Consider the following 5,544-nt stretch of genomic DNA (forward strand, 5'->3'; position numbering starts at 1 on the left):
GCTGGCGCTGCCCCGCGAGCCCTGGAAGTGTCCCAGGCCAGCTTGGAGCAGCCTGGGATAGTGGAAGGTGTCCCTGCCCGTGGAATGAGACGCTCTTTAAGTTCCCTTCCAACCCAAACCATTCCATGACTCCATGGTTCTATGACGAAGCTCTGGAATTCCTAGAGATTCCCTGGGATATTCCCATGCATGGACACACCAGATTTGGGGATGAGGAGCAACATCCCCTGTGTGGCACATCCCATTTTCCACACGGCTCCAGTCCCTCCCCAGCATTTCCCATCCCTGGGGGTGTTGATTCCTCAATCCCTCCCTGCTGGATCCAGCCGCTGCCGAGCCATTCCCGGAAAAGCCTGAGGGATCACCAGCTGGGAATTGCTTTATTCCATGACAATCCTTGGCTGGGAAAGCTGCTGCAGCTCCAGGTGTCTGCCCTGCAGCAGCGCTGGGATTCAGCCCCTTTTCCCTCCTCAGGAAAAAAAATCAAGTCCCAAAGTGAAAAGAGCCTAAGGAATCTCCATCACTCCATTAATCCCTGGGATTTTCCTGCATCCCAGAGCTCGTGGCAGCACCCAAGGGGCAGCCAGACCTCCAGGCTTCCTTGCCAGGCTTCATCCCGGGATTTCTGGCCCTGGAAAAGCAGTGGGATCATTTCTCCTCATTGCTCTGTTTGCCGTTCCTCATTATGATGTTCCCAAGCATCCGCCAGTTCCCGGCTTGGGACATTAATCCAGCACAAGCCAGAGGCTTATCCAAACAGGGAATCTTCCTCGGTGATTTCAAACTAAACTTGATAAATCCTTCATCAAAGAAAAAGGGTTTTCATCTCCGAAGGGTCCGCGGAGGAGCTGAGCAGGGATAACAGCTCCGGAGCTGCACATCTTCATTTGCTCCCGGATTTTCCCCGGGAGCTCCATGTTTGCTCTTGTTCCCGCTGGATTTTTGCCTGCTGGTGGAGAAATCTCGGCTTGGGGACCATTCCCAAGGCCGTGCTCTTGGCTTTGGTGTCCCACAGGAGCCGGGATATGGTGCTGGATCTTAGGGATTTGTGGGATGCACCAAGAGGGAAGCGCTGATGGGCAGGGGGGACCTTCCCTCCACCTGTGTCCAGGGAAACCCTTTGGTTGTCCCTTCCTGGGATCATCCCAGTGGCTTTTTGCGGGATAAGTGGGGACATCTGCCCATGTCCCTGTCAGTCCCTTCCTGCCCACCCTGAGCCCTCTATTCCCGGATTTGGCAGTGGCACGATGTGGCAGTGGGACCCAGTTTGGTGCCAGGAACATTCCTTGGGGTGCTCTCAGCTGCATCTCCCCCGATGCTCAGCTCCTTCCCAGGAATCGGGAAGCTCCAAACGGATCCCTGGGAGCCGCATCTCCGGCCTCTCCATCTTTTTATTCCGAGCCCTCTCTCCTTCCTCTCCCTCTCCGAGCCCCCTCAGCTCCTCCGATGCTCGCGCAGGGCTTTGATCTCCGGAAAGCCCCTTCCCTTCTCCAAACCCTCTGGAATGCTCGGAGGAGCCTCATTAAAATAGATGAGGCTCCTTTTGATCGCCACGGTGCTCCCAGGACCTTTCGCGGTGCCGGGCTTCAAGCGCAGCCGCTTCCCTTTCATCCCTGCTCCCAGCTCGCCAGCCTGGAAACCCAGAGCTGCTCCTCACCTTCCCGGGAAAAGCTGGGGGATCCCAGTCCTTGGGGAGCCCGCGGGGATGGGGCGGGAGCGCGATGAATTCCTGGAAGCTCAGCAGGGATTTAGGGAGGTGGAAAAGCCGGAGGGATTCGGGGAAGCTTGGCAAGGACACACACAGACGGTGCTGGAACTCTGGGGAAAACGGGAAAGGGAAAAAGGTGGAGATAAAAACGATCCTGGAGACAAAAAGGGAAAGGGTTGGGAAGCGAAGAGGAGGCAGCCAAGGGCAGCTGCACCCCTGGGCAAAGCTCGTCGGGTCTTTGGAGCGACGTGTCTGGGTTGGATAAACCGGGAATAATTAATGAATCCTGTCCCTTCCCATCCCTGGATCAGGATCTGGGCGCTCCCTGCTCCGAGCGGGGCTGCGGGACTGGGATGGGAACTGGGATGGGAATTGGGATGGGAACTGGGGAGATGGGGTGTGAGGGTGCAGGGAATGGGATGGGGAATGCAGGATACAGGGAATGGGCATGTGGGATTACAGGGATATGGGGAATCAGGACTGCAGGACAGGCGTGCAGGCTGCAAGGATTTGGGGACACAGGGATGCAGAGAGTGGGGATGTGGGATACAGGACTCAGGGGTGGCAGGCTGCCAGGATATGGGGTTACAGGGATTCAGGGAATATGGGATGCAGGCTGCAAGGATGTGGGAGCACAGGGGTGCAGGACACAGGCGTTTGGGGATACAGGGAATAGGGATGTGGGATGCAGGGTATGGAGGCATTCCAGGAGAATCCCCCAAGGGAAGTGTCCCCGCTTCGGACCTGCCCCGCCTGCTGAGAGGGGACACGAAGGTGGCACCCGGGGCAGCCAGCGGGGCCACAGGGGACCTTGGGGACACTGAGGGCCCCGCGTGGCTCCCGGCCTTTCCAGCTCCATCCCCCCGGGAGCCAGCCCGGCCCACGGAGGCAGCAGCAGCACTCCCTGAGCAAATACTGGCCCAGGCTGTTAAAATGAGGCGAATCCTGCTAATTAGGGCTAATTAACGGCCGGGTGGGCAGCGCCTCCCGCGTCCCACCGGCAGGGCACACCCAGAGCCGGCACCGTGGGCAGGTCCCCAAACCCCGGTGGCACTGTGACACCGAGGATCAGAGAGCGCCACCGAGGACGGCACCGCATCCCCGAGGATGATCCTGTGCCATCGGGAATCCCGGCGCGGCACCAGGGATTGCTCCGTGCCACCAAGGAGGGCACCGTGGCGCCGAGGATGGCACCGTGCCACCGAGGGGCACACCGTGCCACCAAGGTTGGCACTGGCTCACCGAGGATCATGCCATGCCACCAGGGATGTCACACGGCCCCCCTGTCCCATCACGGACCCCCTGTCCCACCACGGCCCTTGTCCCCACCAGGGTCCTGTGGTCCCTTGTCCCACCAGGGTCCCCTCATCCCACCTGGTCCCTTGTCCCATCTTTGTCCCTCTATCCCACCACGGTCCCTTGTCCTATCATGGTCCTTTGTCCCACCAGGGTCCCTCTGTCCCATCATTTTCCCTCTGTCCCACCATGGTCCCCTGTGTCCCACCACGGCCCCCTCATCCCATCATTGTCCTTCTGTCCCACCATTGTCCCTCCATCCCAGCACGGTCCTGCCTGGCAGGGCCCGCGCTGAGCCCTTAATAAGCCGTGATTCACACCCTGTGCTTAATTAGCGATTCCGTTAACGGTTTGTAATTCAGGCACGACCCTGATTGCATCCGAGCGCTGCTTTATTTCTTCTCCGCCGCTCGCATTCTGAGCACTAATTACGCCTCTTTGGATGCTAATTGCTTCCCAGCCCTCTGCCGCTGTCTTTCCTGAGCAACATTTATTTTTCATGCGTCCGTGTGTTTAAACTGAGAAAAGCCGGGAGGGAGGTGGGAGGAGGGAGCGGCGTCGGTCCAAGGCTCCTCCGGGATCAGACGTGCCGGGAAAGGTGAGCTGGGAAGTGCGAGCGGGGAGGAGTGGGCGTGGGAAAGAGCCGGGATGCTTCCTCCTCTTCCTCCTCTTCCTCCTCTTCCTCCTCTTCCTCCTCTTCTTCCATCCTCTGCTCCAAACCCCTCTGTGCCCCCTCAGGATGGGGGTCCCGAGGCCGGCCGGGATTCACCGAGATCCAGCTCCTTTGGGACATTCCAGACCGGGTGGAAACCGGGTTCAGGCCGGGTTCGGGATGGAGCCCTGGGGGAATCAGGACGGGGCGCTGGAATAGGAATGAAGCCTGGGGGGGTTCAAATTGTGGTGTGGATTAGGGATGAAGCCCTGGGGGATCAAGACGGGGCCCTGGATGAAGGGATGGAACCTGGGGAGCTCAGTCTGGGGAGCTGGATTTGGGATGAAGCCCTGGGGGGGGGTGGGGAATCAGGTTGTGATGCAGGAATAGGAATGAAGCCTTGGAGAGCTCAGCCTGGGGTGCTGGATTAGGAATGAAAGCTGGGGGACTCAAATTATGGTGCAGGATTAGGGACGAAGCCTGGAGGGGATCAGGATGGGGCCCTGAATTCGGGGATGAAGCCTGGGGGAGATCAGGATGGGGCGCTGGAATAGGAATGAAGCCTGGGGAACTCAAATTGTGGTGCAGGATTAGGGATGAAGCCCTGGGGGGATTAGGATGGGGCCCTGGATTTGGGGATGAAGCCCGGGGGAGATCAGGATGGGGCGCTGGAATAGGAATGAAGCCGGGGGGGGTTCAAATTGTGGTGCAGGATTAGGGATGAAGCCCTGGGGGGGATCAGGATGGGGCCCTGGATTCAGGGTGAAGCCCTGGGGGAGGGGAATCAGGTTGTGATTCAGGAATAGGAACGAAGCCCTGGAGAGCTCACTCTGGGGCCCTGGATTCGGGATGAAGCCCTGGAGACTCAGGTTAGGGATGAAGCCCTGGGGGGTTCACATTTGGGGTCTGGATTCGGGACGAAGCCCTGGGAGCTCAGGCTGGGGCAGGCAGGAGATGCCCACGGCATCCCCGGGGCCGCGGGGACAGCGCGGGGCAGTGTCACCCCCTCCGGTGACCTTCCCGGGGTCCCTTTTGGGATCGCCCCTCCTGTCCCTGCTCACGGGATGTCCAGGAGCCACCCGAGCCCGCGGAAGAGCCTCTCCTGCTTTGTTCCAGCTGGGAAAAATCCCGGCCCCGCAGCCCCGCGGGTGTCTCGGGCAGAGGCAGGGTCGCCTTTGATGGCCCTCGCTAATGAGTGGCTCATTAACAGCGGTTTAATTAGCTCAGTGACGGGGCCGTGGTGGTGAAGAGGCGTCAGCGCCGAGCGCCGCCGACAGCCAGAGCCGGCAGTGTCACCTCCCTGTCCCCTGCTGTGCCAGGCTGGCCCTGTCCCGCTCCGTGCCTCAGTTTCCCCACCCCGAGCAGAACACGGGGACGCATCCCGGTGGCAGGGCCAGCTCCGGGATGTTCCAGGGATATTCCAGGGGGGATGAGGATTAAGGACATGCGGGATGGTGGCGGTGACCACCCAAGGTCACACCGTGGGGGTGCCCCTGGCTGCCCCCAGCGTCCCAGGAAGGCGGGAAGAGCAGGGGAGATATCCATGTTTTCCTGCCTTTTCCAGCACTTTCTGCAGCTGGCACGGCACGGGAGGATCAGGGTCGCCGGTGCCAGGCCTGGAGGAGCTGATTCCCGGGCCAAGCCCGTTGGAATTTGCATTTTGCCTGGTGTTCCATGAATAGTTAATGGAGAAAACCCACAGAAGGGTCCCGCCGCAGCATGGAAAGCATCCCATGAATATTCATCTGCCGGGAAGCCGCGGCCAGAGACAGCTTTGAGTGACAGCTGTCAATCACTCAGCCCCGGGCATCCTTGCGGCGAGGCCGCGCCTGGCACGGGGGGTTTGGGGGGGGCCGACTGAGGGGTGCAGGCGGGGGCAACAACACTC

At 60.2% G+C, this 5,544-nt stretch overlaps 1 protein-coding gene across 2 annotated transcripts in view; it reads left to right on the top strand.

Moving 5' to 3' along the window:
* LOC108447136 (formin-like protein 14) overlaps positions 1-5,544 on the top strand; it is a 12,706-nt gene that overhangs the window by 2,977 nt on the left and 4,185 nt on the right. The window lies entirely within an intron of this gene.

The sequence above is a fragment of the Corvus brachyrhynchos genome, unplaced genomic scaffold (assembly GCF_000691975.1).
Source record: "Corvus brachyrhynchos isolate BGI_N302 unplaced genomic scaffold, ASM69197v1 scaffold65, whole genome shotgun sequence".
Lineage (NCBI taxonomy): Eukaryota > Metazoa > Chordata > Aves > Passeriformes > Corvidae > Corvus > Corvus brachyrhynchos.